This window comes from Ictalurus punctatus, unplaced genomic scaffold (genome assembly GCF_001660625.3).
Source record: "Ictalurus punctatus breed USDA103 unplaced genomic scaffold, Coco_2.0 Super-Scaffold_100068, whole genome shotgun sequence".
Lineage (NCBI taxonomy): Eukaryota > Metazoa > Chordata > Actinopteri > Siluriformes > Ictaluridae > Ictalurus > Ictalurus punctatus.
The window spans coordinates 1,386,608-1,406,327 of record NW_026521091.1 but is presented as its reverse complement, the minus strand read 5'-3'; the positions used below and the strand labels follow the sequence as shown (position 1 = coordinate 1,406,327).

Below are 19,720 nucleotides of genomic sequence, written 5' to 3'. Positions count from 1 at the left end.
CCAGACCCCAACTCATTATCATAAACATACTGATAGGATTTACACCACGACCCCCGGTCATAAAATAAGTGTCTCCACACAAAGCTCTTGCTCAGGAAAACACAAAGATCATAAATTAGACTACCTACAAACTGTTGCTCAGGAAAAACACAAAGATCATAAATTAGCACACTACTTCGATTGACAGTTTGACAGAAAGTACTGTCTACCGGTGAAACACGTGTATGGGCGGGGAGAGAGAGAGAGAGAGAGAGAGAGAGAGAGAGAGAGAGAGAGAGAGGTGTCTGAAACCTGTATGTATGGGTGGGGTTTAGAGCGAGAGAGAGGTGTGTCTGAAACCTGTATGTATGGACGGGGTTTAGAGAGAGAGAGAGAGAGAGAGAGAGAGAGAGAGAGAGAGAGAGAGAGAGAGAGAGAGAGAGAGAGAGAGAGAGAGAGAGAGAGAGAGAGAGAGAGAGGTGATTGCGTTGTTTGTCTCCTAGTTTAAACATTACGGAGATTCTTTTAGCCTACACTTTAACATTTTTACCTTGTAAGGATCTTTTGTTTAGAAGTCGTGTAATATGTGTGATTCTTTTTAAACAGCTCGTTTAACCATTTTTACATCCTAAAGATTTGTGTTTAGAATGTATGCAATACACACGATTATTTTAAACAGATTCTTTTTTTTTTTTTTTTTTTTTTTTAAAAACGCTTTACCTCCTACACTTTTTATTCAAAGGTAAACCGGGCTCCTAAAAACATAATCAACAATTGTTTTAATTTATTTCACAAACAAATATTCTACTCCTATATGTACACATTCAAACATCATGCTTTTCTAACAGTGTATTTACACAAACGAAATAACGCCACACAGTAACACAAACACAGCCCCATATTCACCATTGATACGCTTTTCAGACGTATTTCACCCCCCCCCCCCCCCCCCCCCCAAAAAAAAAAAGAAAAAAAAGAAAAAGAAAAAAAAAACAGACTCATTAACATGAACACCTTTGTTGGGGGGCCACTCCCCCACACACCCCTCTCCACCACTGCCCAGACACACAGGAGCTAGATTGACCCACTGATACAATCGATAGGGTTACCCCCCCCCACCCCGGTCATAAATTAGGCCACTTACACAAATGTCGGCCTGAGAAGCACAAAGGGCTATAAATCAGCACACACTACTTTGATTGACAGTTTGACAGAAAGTGTGTGTTACTCTTGTTGGAACAAAGTTACTGGTGTGACTCTAATTCTCTTTATTTTTAATGGTCTAGTAAAAGGGCAGTCTGTGCTCCGGCTCCCTATAGTGGCCTGTGTGAATCACTGCCTCTTGTCAAATTTTTATAAAATATTATTATCTATTAATTTATTAATATCTGTGTGTGTGTGTGTGTGTGTGTGTGTGTGTGTGTATGTATGCATGTGGGACTACACAGTGTCTTTGTGTGTTAACAAGAGCTCAGCTATTCTCTCTGAATAAAGAGGAACTTCGCGCTGTCATTCCTGAAGAAGGAGCGAGGGTGTACAGACAAGTTGCCGTACAGAAGGCACTGCTGGAGGTAAACACACACATACGCGCGCACACACACATGCGCTAATGATGTGTATAAATGATGAGTGTTTTTTTTCTCTCAGGATGTCAAAGGCAACAGAGCTGGAGGCAGTGATGGAGAAACAGAAGATGAAGGTGGATTTCACAGAGGAGAGTGGAACTCATACGCCTCGTACTCTAGCATACTACTTATGCAAACATACTTTGCATCTTTTGATCAAAGTTGCATGGCGTGAGACCGTTCAGTGCTTTATAGGTCAATAATAGTATTTTATAATCAGTGTGAGATTTCACTGGGAGACAATGCAGTGTGGATAAGATCGGTGTGATGTGGTCGTATCTTCTGGTTCTAGTGAGGACTCTAGCAGCTGCATTCTGGACTAACTGGAGTTTGTTTATGCTCCTACTGGAACATCCAGACAGTAAGGCATTACAGTAATCTAATCTAGAGGTGACAAAAGCATGAACTAATATTTATGCATCATGTAGTGACATTAGACATCCCCAATACCGAAAAAGTTGGGACAGTATGGAAAATGCTAATAAAACAATGAGGAGTCATTTGTAAATGTACATTGACTTGTATTTAAACAAAAAACAAAGACGAGGTATTTGATGTTTTACCTAATCAACTGCAAAGTTTCTGGAAGATGAACATTCATTTTGAAATTGATGCTGCAACACGTTCCAAAAAAGTTGGGACAGGGGTCATTTAGGATTAATAGCGATGTGACGAGTTGAAAGAAGGCGGCGATGTGAAACAGGTGAGGTCTAATTATCGTCTAATCATATACATAAGGAGCCTTCAAAAAAGGCAGAGTCCTTCAAGAGTAAGGACGGGTCGAGGCTCGCCAATCTGCCAACAAAGATGTCAGCAAATAATCCAGCACTTTGAGAAGAACATTCCCCAAAGACAAATCGGTAGGATTTTGGTCATTTCATCTTCTACAGTGCACAATATAATTAAAAGATTCAAGGAATCCGGTCAAATCTCGGTGCGTAAAGGGCGAGGCATAAAACCACTTCTGAATGTGCGTGATCTCCGCTCCCTCAGACGTCACTGTCTTAAAAACCGTCATGAGTCTGTAATGAAGATCCTGACATGGGCTCGGGAATACTTTGGTAAACCTTAGTCAGTCGACAGCATTCGCCGCTGCATCCACAGATGCAAGTTAAGGTTTACTATGTAAAGCAGAGGCCATACATTGTCCCGAAGCTCCGACCACTTTTCTGGGTTCGGTCTTATCTAAGATGGACAGTAGCACATTAGAATCTTGTTTTGTGGTCTGATGAGTCGACATTTTAAATAGTTTTTGGAAAAACAACCGTCGTGTTCTCCGAGCCAAAGAGGAAGACGACCATCCAAGCTGTGATCAGAGTCAGGTCCAAAAGCCAGCGTCTGTCATGGTATGGGGCGTGTCAGTGTCCATGGTATGGGGCGTGTCAGTGTCCATGGTATGGGGGCGTGTCAGTGTCCATGGTATGGGGGCGTGTCAGTGTCCATGGTATGGGGGCGTGTCAGTGTCCATGGTATGGGGGCGTGTCAGTGTCCATGGTATGGGTAACACACATCTGTGAGGGCATCATTAATGCAGAAAGATATGTACACATTTTGGAGCTACACATGCTGCCATCCAGAGCAGGACAACGCCAAACCACAAACGCATGGTTGTGTAAGAAGAGAGTGCTGGTGCTAGCATGACCTGCCTGCAGTCCTGACCTGCCTCCGATGTGTGGCGCATTATAAAGCTCAAAATAAGGCACTGAAGGCCTCGTACAGTAGCACAGCTAAAGAAATGTATAATGGATGAATGGGGGGCTTAACCAACTGGTGTCTTCACTCAGCACCCAAACACTTAATAAGTGGTATTAAAAGAAAAGGTGATGTTACACAGCGGTAAACAGTCAACTGTCCCAACTTTTTTGGAGTATGATGCAGTCATTATATAGTCAATATTTCTGAGATGAAAGAAGGCTGTCCTAGTAATATTATCTACATGAGCATCAAATGATAGGCTGGAGTCAATAATCACTCCAAGGTCTTTAACTGCTGCACATGATGAAACAGAAAGACCATCCAGAGTAACCATGTGATCAGAAAGAATACTTCTAGCTACACGTGGGCCTAATAAAAGTATTTCTGTTTTATCAGAATTAAGTAGACGGAAGTTAGTTAACATCCAACGTCTAATGTCCTTTACACAATCCTCAACTTTACTAAGCTTCTGTCTGTCCTCTGGCTTCGCTGAAACATACAGCTGTGTATCATCAGCATAACAGTGGAAGCTAAATCCATGTTTACGAATAATTTGACCTAGGGGTAGCATATATAAAGTAAAGAGCAGTGGGCCTAAAACAGAACCCTGTGGAACTCCAAAAGTAACCTCAGTACGCATGGAGAAATCACCATTTACATCTACGAACTGATAACGATCGGTCAGATAAGACCTGAGGCAGGAGAGGACTGTTCCCTTAATAACAACAACATCTTGCCAACAAATATAATGTCACAACATGATGCAGAAATATTAGTTCATGCTTTCGTCACCTCTAGACTAGATTACTGTAATGCCTTACTGTCTGGATGTTCCAGTAGGAATATAAATAAGCTCCAGTTAGTCCAGAATGTAGCTGCTAGAGTCCTAACTAGAACCAGAAGATACGACCATATCACACCGATATTATCAATACTGCATTGGCTCCCAGTGGAATCTCACACTGATTATAAAATACTCTTATTAACCTATACAGCACTAAATGGTCTCGCGCCACAATATCTAAGCGACCTTTTGGTTTTATATGATCCGCCACGTCTACTTAGATCAAAAGATGCAGGCTATCTGACGGTACCTCGAATAGTGAAGGCTACAGCAGGGGGAAGAGCTTTCTCTTATAGAGCCCCACAGTTATGGAACAGTCTTCCTATTAGTGTTCGGGACTCAGACACAGTCTCAGTGTTTAAGTCTAGGCTTAAAACGTATTTGTTTACTCAAGCTTACCCTGACTAGATTCTGTTCTACTACTTCGCAGTCATAATTATCTTTTTTCTCCCTCTCTCCTTTCACCAAGCCCCACACGAATTTATGGAGATACTAGAGATCCAGATCGTTTCTGATCTCCGGACCTGCCTGATCCGTTTCGGATGTCCTGCCTCTGGATGGAGTTCTAATCTACTCCAATTCCAGACTGCTGGGACTACGGCTGCTCTTAACACCATACAGACTTCATATGAATCCATAATGAACTTTTTCACACTATCTGTTGTTACCCAGATGAGGACGGGTTCCCTTCTGAGTCGGGTTCCTCTCAAGGTTTCTTCCTCTTAAAACATCTTAGGGAGTTTTTCCTTGCCACCGTCGCCACTCAGTGGCTTGCTCAGTTGGGATAAATTCACACCTTTAATATCTGTATACCGTGTTGATATTTCTGTAAAGCTGCTTTGAGACAATGTCTATTGTAAAAAGCGCTATAAAATTCAAAATAAAATTGAATTGAAAAAATTGAACTGAATTGAATGTCTCTGTACATTGCTGCATTCATCTTTCCCTCGATCCTGACTAGTCTCCCAGTTCCTGCCGCTGAAAAACATCCCCACAGCATGATGCTGCCACCACCATGCTTCACTGTAGGGATGGTATTGGCCAGGTGATGACTGGTGCCTGGTTTCCTCCAGACATGACGCTTGCCATTCAGGCCAAAGAGTTCAATCTTTGTTTCATCATGGTCTGAGAGTCCTTCAGGTGCCTTTTGGCAAACTCCAGGTGATCCGTCATGTGCCTTTTACTGAGGAGTGGCTTCCATCTGGCCACTCTACCATACAGGCCTGATTGGTGGAGTGCTGCAGAGATGGTTGTTCTTCTGGAAGGTTCTCCTCTCTCCACAGAGACACGCTTGAGCTCTGTCAGAGTGACCATCGGGTTTCTGGTCACCTCCCTGACTAAGGCCCGTCTCCCCCGACCGCTCAGTTTGGCCGGGCGGCCAGCTCTAGGAAGAGTCCTGCTGGTTCCAGACTTCCTCCATTTATGGATGATGGAGGCCACTGTGCTTATTGGGACCTTCAATGCTGCAGAAATGTTTCTGTACCCTTCCCCAGATCTGTGCCTCCATACAATCCTGTCTCAGAGGTCTACACTGCTCTGACATGCAGTGTTAACTGTGAGACCTTATATAGACAGGTGTGTGCCTTTCCAAATCATGTCCAATCAACTGAATTTACCACAGGTGGACTCCCATCACGTTGTAGAAACATCTGAAGGATGATCAGTGGAAACAGGATGCACCCGAGCTCAATTTTGAGTGTCATGGCAAAGGGTGTGAATACTTATGTACATGTGCTTTTTTTGTTTTTTATATTTAATAAATTTGCAAAGATTTCAAACAAACTTCTTTCACGTTGTCATTATGGGGTATTGTTAGTAGAATATTGAGGAAAATAATGAATTTAATCCATTTTGGAATAAGACTAACATAAAATGTGGAAAAAGTGAAGCGCTGTGAATACTTTCTGGATGCACTGTACATCACTACAATTACAGTCACCACTGATGGAAACTGGATGTGTGTTTGTGAGTGTGTGTGTGTGTGTGTGTGTGTGTGTATGTGTGTGTGTGCGCGCGCGCGTGTGTGTGTACCTCAGTGTCTCCAGTGTACAGTGTGGATTCTCCAGTCCAGCAGAGAGCAGCTTCACTCCTGAATCCTGCAGGTTATTGTTACTCAGGTTCAGTTCTCTCAGTCTGGAGGAGTTTGATCTGAGAACTGAGGACAGAACTCTACAGCTTTCCTCTGTGAGAAAACACCAACTCAACCTGGGGGAGAAATGATGATATATCAGAACACTGATCACACGCACACACACACACACACACACACACACACACACACACACACACACACACACACACACACACATATAATACAGCTAAAGTTTCCCATGTAACAGAAATGTGAGTGCGTTTCTCTCACACACAGAAGTCAGAGGACAGGACACCACATCAGCATTATTATTATTATTATTATTATTATTATTATTATTATTATTATTATTATTATTATTATTATTAATAATAATAATAATAATAACAACAACATCATCAGTTACAATGATCCTGAAAGGACTGCAAACATTTTTGTTTGAACAAATGCTTCATTATAATTGAAACATGAAGCCATTTGAAAAGACCCATGACACTTTGTAAACTTGCAACCATGCGCGATCAAAACGTAAATGAGCCTTGGAGTTACTCTTAAGCCTTGTCTCATTCTCCATCGCGATTACGGCTGGTAAAGAAGGTTGGCACATTGAAACGATCAAAACATAAACCATCAGAACATAAATGAACCAAGGAAATGCACTTAAGTCTTGTCTCATGCGCCCTTCCTCTGATGGCCAAGAGAAAATGGCACTGGACTTGGAATGCACTGGGGTCTCCCCTACGCAACTTGAAGCCTGCTCAAGGCATGTCAGCGGTCTGTGTCACCTAACTCGTGTGCACTATCTTCCCGACTGCAGAGAGAAAAGGGCACTGGACTTGAACTACACTGGGGTTTCACCTGTGCAACTTGAAGCCTGTTATGAAACTGTGTAGTAATGCAGAGGGAACTCTATTCAGATGAGCAGGAAAGCACCTTGGCATTCATCAAACACGCTTGTGTTTTATACTAGAAAAATGCTTTGACGTAAAGTAAGTCGTCCGAATGTGTTCATGTAAACTAGTAAATACTTAATTACTAATTACTTGACTGAAGTGAACGTACTGAAGAGGGCGTCCACGTGCGGAAACCTGAGAATATAAACGAGACTGCAAAGTTGTTGTTGAAGAAGGGTCAAACACGGACAAACACGTCCGTCGGCTCCAGTAGAATAGCCTAGTGTTTCCTTAAATCACTTTGAGGCGTCGGACTCTAAATCCAACGGGGTTTTCTTGCGCAGGTATGAACCCTGCTTGCAGCTTTGTCAGCTGTAGGTGTCAAGTCACTGGTGCTCAATCTCCTGCTGTTTATTTAAAGCAGAGTATGTATGCACCCTAACCCTAAAGTTTCCCATGTAACAGAAATATGAGTGCGTTTGTCTCACACAGACATCAGAGGACATGACACCACATCAGCATTATTATTATTATTATTATTATTATTATATAGTAATAATAATAATAATAATAATAATAAACATCATCAGTTACAATGATCCTTAAAGGACTGAAAACATTTTTTTTGAACAAATGCTTCATTATAATTGAAACATGAAGCCATTTTTTAATAAAAGTATTAAAAAGTCTCCTATTTAAAAATAAATAAAATAAATAAGAAATCTCCTATTTGAACAAAAGATGAGATAAGATAATACTTTACTAATCCCAAGGTGGAGAAATGAGGGAATTAGGAGGAAAAAGGAGCAGGACCTGCTGTGGCTTTGTTTGGAAATATTTTTGTTGGTGAAATAGAACAGAAACAGACAATATTGAGTGTAAAATGTACGTCAGGAATATTATCTTATTGTTTACATGTTAGCATAGCATGTTAAATTAACTACTAAATAAAAATCACATCAGCTGTATGAGCTTTTAAATAACGTCCTATTATTATTATTATTATTATTATTATTATTATTAACATTTACTGTAGCATATCTGTCCGGCTCTGGAAAGTATTGGCGCCCTATGCTGTCGGCTCTCGAAAGTATTGGCACCCGTCCCTGTTTCGCCAACGCAAGCACCACTCACATTTCCTTCAGGAAATGTACCGGTCTAGTTATTATTATTATTCTTCCACGTTTTTTTTCGGCGCGTAACTAGTCCCGCACCGTTTGTCGGAGATCGACGGGTGAGGCGTTGAATCGATCGGCTTATTGAGGAGAGATGTGCTATGACTTTTATAAGCGATCGGAATTCCCGCTATGGAAGCTCAAATTCGGAAAATTTCCAATAGACTTGCATTGAGTTGTGAAAGTATTGGCCCTCTAAGGAGAAAGCGCTAAAGGTTTTGCCTCTGTACACGTTCGGCTCTAAAACGTATTGGCACACGATCTGTTCGGCTCTTAGAAGTATTGGCACCCTATCCGGCCGGCGCTCAAAAGTATTGGGACCCCGCACAGCCAGCTCTCAAAAGTACTGGCACCCTTGACAGTCGGCTCTAAAAAGTATTGACGCATTACACAGCCGGCTCTAACAATGCTGGCGCCCCATCTGTCTGGCTCGCGAAAGTATTGGCGCCCTATGCTGTCGGCTCTCGAAAGTATTGCTGCCCTTAGCGTCCGGCACTCGAAATTATTGACACCCTACGCTTTCGCCTCTCGATTATATTGGTGCCCTAGAGTCCTGCATTCGAAAATATTTGCGCCCTATTTGTCCAGCTTTAAAAGTATTGGCACCCTACACGGCCAGTACAGTGCTAACACATGCTAGCAACATGCCGGCATGATGCTAGCAACATGCCGGCATGATGCGAAAACATGCCAGCATGATGCGAAAACATGCCAGCATGATGCGAAAACATGCCAGCATGATGCGAAAACATGCCAGCATGATGCGAAAACTTGCTAAAACATGCTAGCATGATGCTAAAATGTGCAAAAACATGCTAGCATGATGCGAAAACATGCTAGCATGATGCGAAAACATGCTAGCATGATGCGAAAACATGCTAGCATGATGCGAAAACATGCTAGCATGATGCGAAAACATGCTAGCATGATGCGAAAACATGCTAGCATCATGCTAAAACATGCTAGCATCATGCTAAAACATGCTAGCATCATGCTAAACCCCTCTAGCAACCTATTCGTCCGACTCTCGAAACTCACATTTTCTTCAGGAAATGTACCGGTCTAGTTATTATAATAATTATTATTATTCTTCCACTTTTTTTCGGCACATAACTAGTCCCGCACCGTTTGTCGGAGATCGACGGGTGAGGTGTCGAATCGATCGGCTTATTGAAGTGTGCTATGACTTTTATAAGCGATCGGAATGCCGGAATTCCCGCTACGGAAGCTCGAATTCTGAAAATTTCCCATAGACTGGCATTGAGTTTCGAAAGTATTGGCCCTCTAAGGAGAAAGCTGTAAAAATTTTTCCTCCATACACATTCGGCTCTAAACTGTATTGGCACACGATCTGTTCGGCTCTCAGAAATATTGGCACACGATCTGGCCGGCTCTCAAAAGTATAAAATATTGGCACCCTGCACGGCCAGCTCTCAAACACGGCCGGTTCTAACAGTGCTGGTGCCATATCTGTCCAGCTCTTGAAAGTATTGGCACCCCACGCGGGCGGCTCTTGAATGTATTGGCGCCCTGTCCCGATTTCACCACGGCAAGCACCGCTCACATTTTCTTCAGGAAATGTACTGGTCTAGTTATAATTATTCTTCTTCCACCTTCGTGCCATTTTACCTCTAAAGAAAATGTTAATATATTGAGATTTTCAGTCCCTAGTGATGTTCTGAGTAAGAAAATAACCATATCCGTGCTTGCTAATAACTGTGCTGAGTGAAAACCTGTTCTACACACAGATCACAGCTCAGCTGCGGTGTTTAGAGACGCAGAATAAAAGGAGCGCGCTGTAGTTACAACATCGAAGCACATCACACCACCGCCCAGCGCTTTACAGATTCATAACAAACTAATAACTGGAACTAATGAGCTGGGCTCGGTCCAGACTACTGTCCACCCTGTCCTCGATTTCAGAGGCTTTAAACTCAATCCAGCGCTCAGATCGATATCTATTTAGGAAGCCTGACTCTGCTATTTATAACCGAACTATCCGTTACATGGTGAAGCTAGTTACAGAAGTCGGTATAACACTAAATATTCACATGACATGACAACCACCAAAGCCTATTTAATATATTAACTTCATTTTATTAACTTATTGTACTTACTAATGTGCTGGATTGGTTAAAGTGTGTGCTAACTCTGGCTAGTAAAGTCCGCTAGCATAACAATTACTTTAATATTGCGATTCAATTATAAATAAAGTCTTAAAGCACGGAAATAAAATTACAAACTTATAAACTGCAAAAAATTATAATAATAACTTACCTTTCATTGTATTTGTTCTCGTTGCAGCAGTAGAATCACTCCTTAGGGCAATGGAAAGCAGCTGGTGCTATTAGCCTGTGACAGCCAGGGCAGATGGGAAATGTAGTTCTTTTCCTACTTCCTGTGTGGTGTTTACGAACTATTAGTGCAGTCAAAAAAACTACACTCCGCCATAACCCGACTAAAGGATTTCGTTTTACTGCTTAGAGATTTTTAAAAAGTGTCATTTCACTGTGCAAAAATTTAAAAACTGAAACTTTAATTATTATTAAGACTTATAATTATTTGGAAAACATGATAACTATCTGTTCTGACTTATTAATGTTTAGCTTATGCTAACAATCTAACCTTCTAACAGTCTAATTAGGCTTTTAACTTACCAGGCCCTTTTTGTACGCTAATAGGTAATAGAGCTAATGTGTATATGCAGATTAGCCACAGTCCTTTACTAAGTGGGTGGTACCATAATTTGCATAAATTAGACTTGCAGAGTGTGTGAAGTGGTTGGCCAAGCCCCTCCCCCAAAAAATACCGGTTCCAGACTAAAGGGGGCGACATAGACCAAACCGATCACACACACAGTTTGTCCAGATCATGCGTTATATGCCAAAGATAAAAATTTGTGAGGCGTCTATTTACAGCCTCCTCAACACTTTTCAGTGCATCACCCCTGTGAGGACGTGGATTTTTGTCCCCATAATGTTTTTGGTCCCCATGAGGTTGCTGTGTAAACATGATGATGTCCCCATGAAGTGATAATTACAAACACACTCTTTCTCTCTCTCTCTCTCTCTCTCTCTCTCTCTCTCTCTCTCTCTCTCTCTCTCTCTCACACACACACACACACACACACACACACACATGCACACACTCTCTCTCTCACACACACAGACACACTCTCTGTCTCACAGACACACTCTGTCTCTCACACAAACAGACTCTCTCTCGCACAGACACTCTCTCACACAGACAGACACACTCTCACACAGACACTCTCTCTCACACACACACAGACACACTCTCACACAGACACACTCTCTCTCTCTCTCGCACAGACACTCTCTCTCTCACAGACACATTCTCTCTCTCTTTCACTCGCACAGACACTCTCTCTCACACACAGACACACCCCCTCTCACACACAGACACACTCTCTCTCTCACAAAGACACATTCTCTCTCTCTCACAGACACACTCTCTCTCTCACACAGACAGACTGTCTCTCACACACAGACACACTCTCTCTCTCACACAAAGACACATTCTCTCTCTCACTCACACAGGCACTCTCTCTCACACACATGGACACACTCACTCTCTCTCTCACACACACGCACAGACACACTCACTCTCTCTCACACACACACACAGACACACTCACTCTCTCTCTCACACATACACAGACACACTCACTCTCTCACACACAGACACACTCTCTCTCTCAAACACAGACACACTCTCTCTCTCTCTCTCTCTCAAACACAGACACACTCTCTCTCTCACACACAGACACACACTCTCTCTCTCTCTCTCTCTCAAACACACAGACACACACTCTCTCACAGACACACTCTCTCTCACACACAGACACGCTCTCTTTCTCACAGAGACACACTCTCACTCTCTCACACAGACACTCCCTCACACAGACACACTCTCTCTCTCACACACACAGACACTCTCTCACTATCTCACACAGACAATTTCTTGCTCTCTCACACAGACACTCTCTCACACAGACACACTATCTCTCTCTCACACACACAGACATACACTCTCTCTCTCTCACAGACACACTATGTCTCTCACACAGACAGACTCTCTCTCGCACAGACACACTCTCTCCCTCTCACACAGACACACTATCTCTCTCTCTCACACACAGACATACACTCTCTCTCTCTCACAGACACACTATGTCTCTCACACAGACAGACTCTCTCTCGCACAGACACACTCTCTCCCTCACACACAGACACACTCTCACTCTCTCACACAGACACTCTGTCTCTCACACAGACACTCTCTCTCTCACACACACAGACACTCTCTCTCTAACACACAGACATTCTCTCACACAGAAACTCTCTCTCTCTCTCTCTCTCTCTCTCTCTCTCTCTCTCTCTCTCAGTGGCCGAGGCCGCTGCTCCAAAGTTCGCTTGTTCATTTTTCTATCTGTCTTTTCTTCAGAAATACGATTTCCTTTTAGGTCTTTGTTTTCTGAGGGAGTTTTAATCTACTATTGTTTGTTGTGTGTCTGTGTGTGTGTGTGTGTGATTTTTCTCGCTGGCCTGGGTGGCTGTTTCCGTGGTCGGGAGCATGGCTGCCTCAGGTACGGGGAAGTATAATTCTCTCACGCGGCGGCATGCTATTAAAGTAGCCACTACCGCCAGCGTTGAGGAGGTGTGTCTGGCCGTGGGGGAGAGTGTTGGACACGACAACATTCTGTCTGCGGCCCGGATGAATAGTGCCGTCGTGCTGTTTCTGAAAACGGTGGAGTTAGTAAACGACATGGTGGACAGTGGAGTTGTGATTGATGATGTGTTCCACTTAGTGCTTCCTTTATCAACCCTGTGTAAAAAAGTCATCCTGTCGAATGTTCCTCCTTTTATTAAGGACGAGGTTCTGTCACAAACTCTATCCCGCTATGGAAAACCAGTCTCTCAGATCAAGAAGATCGCGACTACAAGTAAATCCCCTCGTGTAAAACATGTCGTGTCTTTCAGACGGTGTGTGTACATGGTTCTGAAGGACAATAATGATCTGGATCTGACACTCAATGTAAAGGTGGAAGATTTTAATTATGTTATTTGCGCTACTACTACTACTACAATGAAGTGTTGTGGGTGTGGTTTATCTGGTCATCTGGTGAGGGCCTGTCCAGAAAAACGAGTGAATCCCGAAAATGATAATGATACTAACGAGGCCGCTGGTAACGAGGTTACTGCTGGAGAGGACGTTGGGGTGGATGGGGCCCACACACCGGGAGAGGGAGCAGCAGCACCTTCTCAGGTGGAGACACCTGAAGCTGGCCCCTCTCACCAGGGTGTCGGTGCTAAACCAGGTGAAGAAGAGAAGGCTGAGACTGAGCCGGATTTAGGTGATAAGGATACACAGGACAGTACGGTGTCACTAGATAGTGTGGATCCGTCCCTTGGTGATGAAGTTGTGGATGATAGCTCTCATATGGAGACGGAAGAGAATGTGTTCAAGGTGCCCCAGAGAAAGAGACGGAGAAACCGTCCTCATGCACAGGCTAAGAGGAAAGATGTCGCAGAGGAGCTGAATTCTGTGGAGGTAGAGAGCGAGAGCGAAGCGTCTGACTGTAGTATAACATGTAGTGTAAATCTAAGTGGCTTTTCGAGCCATGAATATATTGTGGACAACATCAAGGCTTTTCTGAGAAAGACTAAACATGCTAGGAATGTGAGGATAGACGAGTTTTCCCGGATGTGGAACAGTTCATTAAATTAAAAAAACAAGGGGGTTTATGGGAGAAGGGGGTTTCACTGATCAGGAGGGATACCGTCTAAAGAAAATCCTTACAAAAGTCAATGTAATGTTAGACAATAACGGTAGTGATAGTCAATCCTAGACATCATGTACGTAAATCTATTATTTTTCCTCATATTTATGAGTGAGTTTCGAATCGCTTTGTTGAATTTAAATGGAGCAAGGGAAAGAAATAAAAGATTTTTGTTATTTGAAACGGTGAAGCAAAAGAAAATTGATGTAATCTTTGCTCAGGAAACCCACATAGACGCCAGTAATGCTGCTGACTGGGCCAGGGAGTTTAAAGGGTTATCCGTTTTAAGTCATAAGACATCTACCAGTGGGGGAGTAGCTATTTTATTTCCCCATAATTTTATCCCCTGTTCTTATCAAGTTGATGAAATCATAAAGGGTCGACTGTTAAAGGTTAGAGCTCAATATGAGAATAGGTGGGTCGTTTTTGTGTGTGTTTATGCCCCGACTGCAGCCATTGAAAGAATGTTATTTTTACGAAGACAATGTCCTGAAGAATTGTGACTCTGATGATTTTTTGATTCTAGGGGGGATTTTAATTGTACAGAGCTGGGTATAGACAGGAATCATGTAGAGCCCCATATGCCATCACGTAGAAGGCTAGTCGAGTTAATGAATTCCTGTGACCTTGTGGACATTTGGAGAAATTTTCACCACATGCAGAGACAGTATACCTGGGTGCACTCCTATAATAATATGCTCTCTATGGCCAGATTAGATAAATTTGATGCTTTTAAACACCAGTTAAGTGCTTTTAGAAGTTGTGTAAATATACCAGTAGGATTTACGGACCATTGTATGGTTCTCTACCATAGAGAAATTCGAAAGAGAGCAGTCGGTTTCTACAAGGAACTGTACAAGTGTGAAATCTACCTCCAGTGTCACTAGAGACACAACTCTCCGCATGACATCCTTGGAGAACGAAATAATGGAGCTTCAAGAGTTAATGAAAAACACAGGACGCCAGGTATGCATCGAAAATTTAAGAACAAAAAAGGAGTTTATTGACTAAATTGCTAGACGTTACCGCACAAGGAGCTCTGGTCAGGTCACGGTTTCAGAATGTGGAGTGTATGGATGCACCGTCAAAATTCTTTTTTAATGTGGAAAAAAAGAATAGTCAGAATAAGATGATACATGGCCTGTTTTCTGATGATGGGACACTTTTAGTGGACCATAGAGAAATTTGAAAGAGAGCAGTCGGTTTCTACAAGGAACTGTACATGTGTGAAATCTCCATTGAGCAGGCCCATGATAACGTCTTCTTGAAGGATCTCCCTCAGGTGTCAGAGGTAGCACATGCAGACCTCGGAGGGGCGTTGACCCTAGAGGAACTGCTACGAGCCCTCCAGGGTATGGAGAGTGGCAAGGCACCAGGGATCGATGGTCTACCAGCTGACTTTTATAAGTCTTTTTGGCCTGAAATGGGTGCAGACCTACTGGAGGGACTGGGTGACAGTTTAGTCACGGGGCGGCTGCCACTCAGTTCTCGCAGAGCAGTATTGACTCTGTTGCCCAAAAAAGGAGATCTACTCGACATAAGATCATGGAGACCTGTCTCAGTTCTCTGTGTAGAATACCGACTGCTCTCTAAGGTATTGGCAAACCGACTTAGTATAGTCATGGAAGAGGTGATCCTTCCGGACCAGACCTACTGTGTGCCGGGTAGATTTATTCATGATAACATTTCGTTCATTACGGATGTTGTAGAGGTCGGAAAGATTTTTAATTTGGAATGTGGTTTGATTTTAATTGATCAGGAAAAGGCTTTCGACAGAGTTGAGCATACTTACCTGTGGAACGTCTTGACTGCTTTTGGTTTTAGTTGAAGGATCGTGTATCATTTGAAAATATATGGTGTCTGGAAGGGGCATTATGTGTGGTTGCAGAAGAAAAAGTGAAATTTAATCAACTTCTACTATTGTGTTTTTTTTTCTTTTTTATTTTTTTTTATACTCCCTGTGGTTTTTCAGATGCATTTGGAAGTGGTGTTTATTTTTATCACCTATGTACCTATCTGCCTCCCTGCACCGCCCTGCCCTGCCTATTTAGTTAGTGTTATTTGAAATGACTCTGTGGGACCGAAATAGGTCATTGTAGTTTTAAAATCATGTAAATAAAAAGGCTTTTGAAATTCAAATTCAATTCAAATCCCTCTCTCTCTCTCTCTCTCTCTCTCTCTCTCCCCACTCTCCCCCACTCTCTCTCCCTCTCTCCCCCCTCTATCTCTCTCTATTTGTTAATGATGCAAACGCATTGCAATGTTATAAACTACCTCTTAATGGACCACCATGCATCTTCAGTCAGCCCGTGTCCTGTCAGCTAAATGTAGCCTCGTGTCGCTAATAATTATTCACATGTTCATGCTTTTAATAAATCTTTTTATCCTGACACCGTATCAGTGAATTTAGACTAATGCTTGCATTCAGAGTATAAGGGGTGTGTGCACATTTAAGATAACTAAAATCTCTCTCTCTCTCTCTCTCTCTCTCTCTCTCTCTCTCTCTCTGGTGCATGCTGGGAGTTTGTGAGCGAGCGTGGCGTGTGAGCGTGGTGTGAGAGCGAATGAACTTTTTTCTATTTTTATATAGATATATTTCTTTCTTTACAAGCTGGAATTTCAGAGCACAGTCACTGGGTGAGTGTGTGATAGTATTATCAAGGAAGCGGTGTTATTAGTTGCTGTTTTTTTTTGCTGCGGGGAGTGTTTGATCTCGTGGCGGGGTGTAGGGATGGCGGCTCACCTGAGCGGTGGAGCCCGGCCTCTCTCACTCCGTCACGGGGTGCTGTGTGAGGTGAGCTCCGAGGTCTCGGTGGAGCAGGTGCTAATGGCGGTAGGGGAGCTTATTAAATGCGAAAACATTGTGGCGGCATCGAGAATGAACAAGGCCGTGGTGCTGTTGGTGAAGGAGAGGGAACTCGTGCACCAGCTGACTGAAAACGGAATAAAGGTAAGTGGAGAGCTTTATTCCGTCACTCCGCCGGGGGCTACAACAGTTAAAGTTACAGTTTCGAATATTCCGCCGTTCATCCCTGATGAGGATATCGAGCGGGAGCTGTCTCGCTTCGGTAAAATAGTGAGTGGTGTGAGAACGGTTCCGTTAAACTGTAAATACCCCGCGCTGAAGCACGTGACCTCTTTCAGGCGCACAGTGCTCATGTTTCTGAATGAACCCACGCTGGATATTTCATTCAGAGTATGGTATGAGGGAAAATCATACATGCTGTACGCCAACACTGGGAGCATGAGGTGCTTTGAATGCGGGGACATTGGGCACAAAAAGTTTGCGTGTCCACATAAGAAACAAGATGGAGAGGAAGCGGGCCGAGCGGAGTCAGGGTGGAGAAGCAGGTTAATGTGAGCAGTGTAGAGCAGTCAGAGAGTGCTGGAGGACAGGACACTGACCAAACCACTGTGGGGGGTAATGGACCTCATAGACCTGAGCAAAAAGGGGAAGACCTAAGAGAGGGGTCAGACGAGCCGACTCCTGGAGGGAGAGGCGCAGAGGTAGGAAGAACTCAGGAATTTATAGCGCAGGAAAAAAAACGGAGCAGAATAGGGGGGTCAAACAGCACCAGGGGTGCGGCAGTAGAAGGGGGGTCAGATAGCACTGGGGGTGCAGCTGTGTAGGGGGGGTCAGATAGCACCGGGGGCGCAGCAGTAGAGGGGGGGTCGGGCAGCACCGGGGGTGCAGCAGTGCGGGGGGGGTCACCTAGTACGGGGGGTGTAGTAGTGGAAGGGGGGCTAGACGGAAAATGGGGTACAGCAGTAAAGGGGGGGTCAGATAGTATGGGGGGTGCAGAAGGGGGGGGTCAGAAAACATGGATATAGCAGACAGTAGTGAGAAGTCAGTAAGTCTGCAAGCAGAGCAGGAGAAGGAAGGGGAAGAGGAGGAATTCCAGGACAACTTCTCCGATATCTCAGACATTAGTGGGTCGCAGTTGGGGGAGGATCAAGAGCTCTATTCACTAACTGAAATTGTGGGATTTCTGGATGATACATTTGGTAAACAGGTTGAGATCAAGGAGTTTTTTCGGACACTGAAAAATTTATTGCTTCAGTAGTAAAGTTACAACGCACAGCAAGTTTCAAGGAGCTAGACCAAAGGAAGAGATACCGTTTAAAAAATCATCTAGCTAGATTACGGAACCCTTCGGCCAAAAGAAAGAAAAAATGAAGGCGTTACACTGGGTGTTTTTCTTTTTCTGCACTGCTGTTTTTTCTGTCTTCTCTTCTTTCTCTTTAATCCCTCCAATGGAGATATTAAAAATAGGCTCCTTAAACATCAATGGTGGTAGGGATAGGAACAAAAGAGCAGCAGTCGGAGAACTGATAAAACAGAAGAACATGGATATCATTTTTTTTACAAGAGACTCATAGTAATCCGGAAAATGAGATAGAGTGGGCAATGTGGTGGGAAGGGAAAATCTTCCAGAGCAATGGAACAAGTGTTAGTGCTGGGGTAGCAATACTTTTTAACAGAGCATTGGGGGACACCAACACACGCATGATAGAACTGGAGCAGGGCAGGGTTTTAATGGTGCAGGCGGAAATAAAGGGAATAGAGTGCGTTTTTATAAATGTTTATGCCCCCAACAACGGCAGTGAGAGAGTACAACTTTTTAACAAATTAAAAAATGCAATACGACAAAGTGGAAGAAATCCCTTGGTAATATTGGGAGGGGATTGGAATTGCACCATAGATTTTACCCTAGACAGGGTCGGGGAGGAACCACACCCACAGTCTGCTAAGGCACTTGAGGGGCTTATCAGACAGTGTGGCTTGGTTGACGTGTGGAGGGAGAGAAACCAGGGAATCAGAAAATATACTTGGGTTAAAATTACTAATATGAGGATCACTGCAGCACGATTGGACAGGTTCTACATCACCAGAGCAAATGGAAATAATATCTATAAAGCAGTCATGAGCCCCTCTGGTTTTTCAGATCACCATTTAATTACTCTAGATCTACTGATGCCTGTCACAAAAAAGTATAAATCATATTGGCATTTCAATACAAAACTGCTTCAGGACGAGGGTTTCTGCAGAAATTTTAAGGCTTTTTGGGGTGAGTGGAAAAAAACAAAAGAAGATTTTAACAGCTTGGTCTCCTGGTGGGAGGTGGGAAAAACACAAATTAAAGTATTTTGTCAGAAATACACAGCACACTCAATAGAGACAAAAAAAAGGCCAAATACAAGAACTCGAGGCGGAGATAATTTTAACAGAAAGTGAAATAATTGGTAGAAATGACCCAAACACGAGTAGCTTGCTGGAGGGAAAGAGAAAGTCTTTAAGCTCCTTCCTCCATGAAAAGGCCAAAACAGCACTAATAAGATCCCGTTTCTCAAATATCAAGGACATGGACGCTCCCAGTGCCTTCTTTTTCAATCTCTCCAGGAAGGTGAAACCACAAAATCAGATGCTGTACCTTAGAAAAGCGGATGGAACTATAACAAAAGAGGCGGCTGAAATGAGGAGAGAAGCTACAGTCTTTTATACCGACCTCTACCGCGCTGAGACTTGTGATCCATCCTGCAGGGAGGAGCTGTTCAGGGAGCTGCCCAAACTGACCCTCGAGCAAAGCAGTATGCTGGACGCAAACCTTGAAAT

General features: G+C 43.3%; 1 pseudogene; it reads right to left on the bottom strand.

The window, feature by feature from the left end:
- Positions 1–19,720, bottom strand: part of LOC128630834 (NACHT, LRR and PYD domains-containing protein 12-like) — a 181,098-nt pseudogene that overhangs the window by 15,880 nt on the left and 145,498 nt on the right.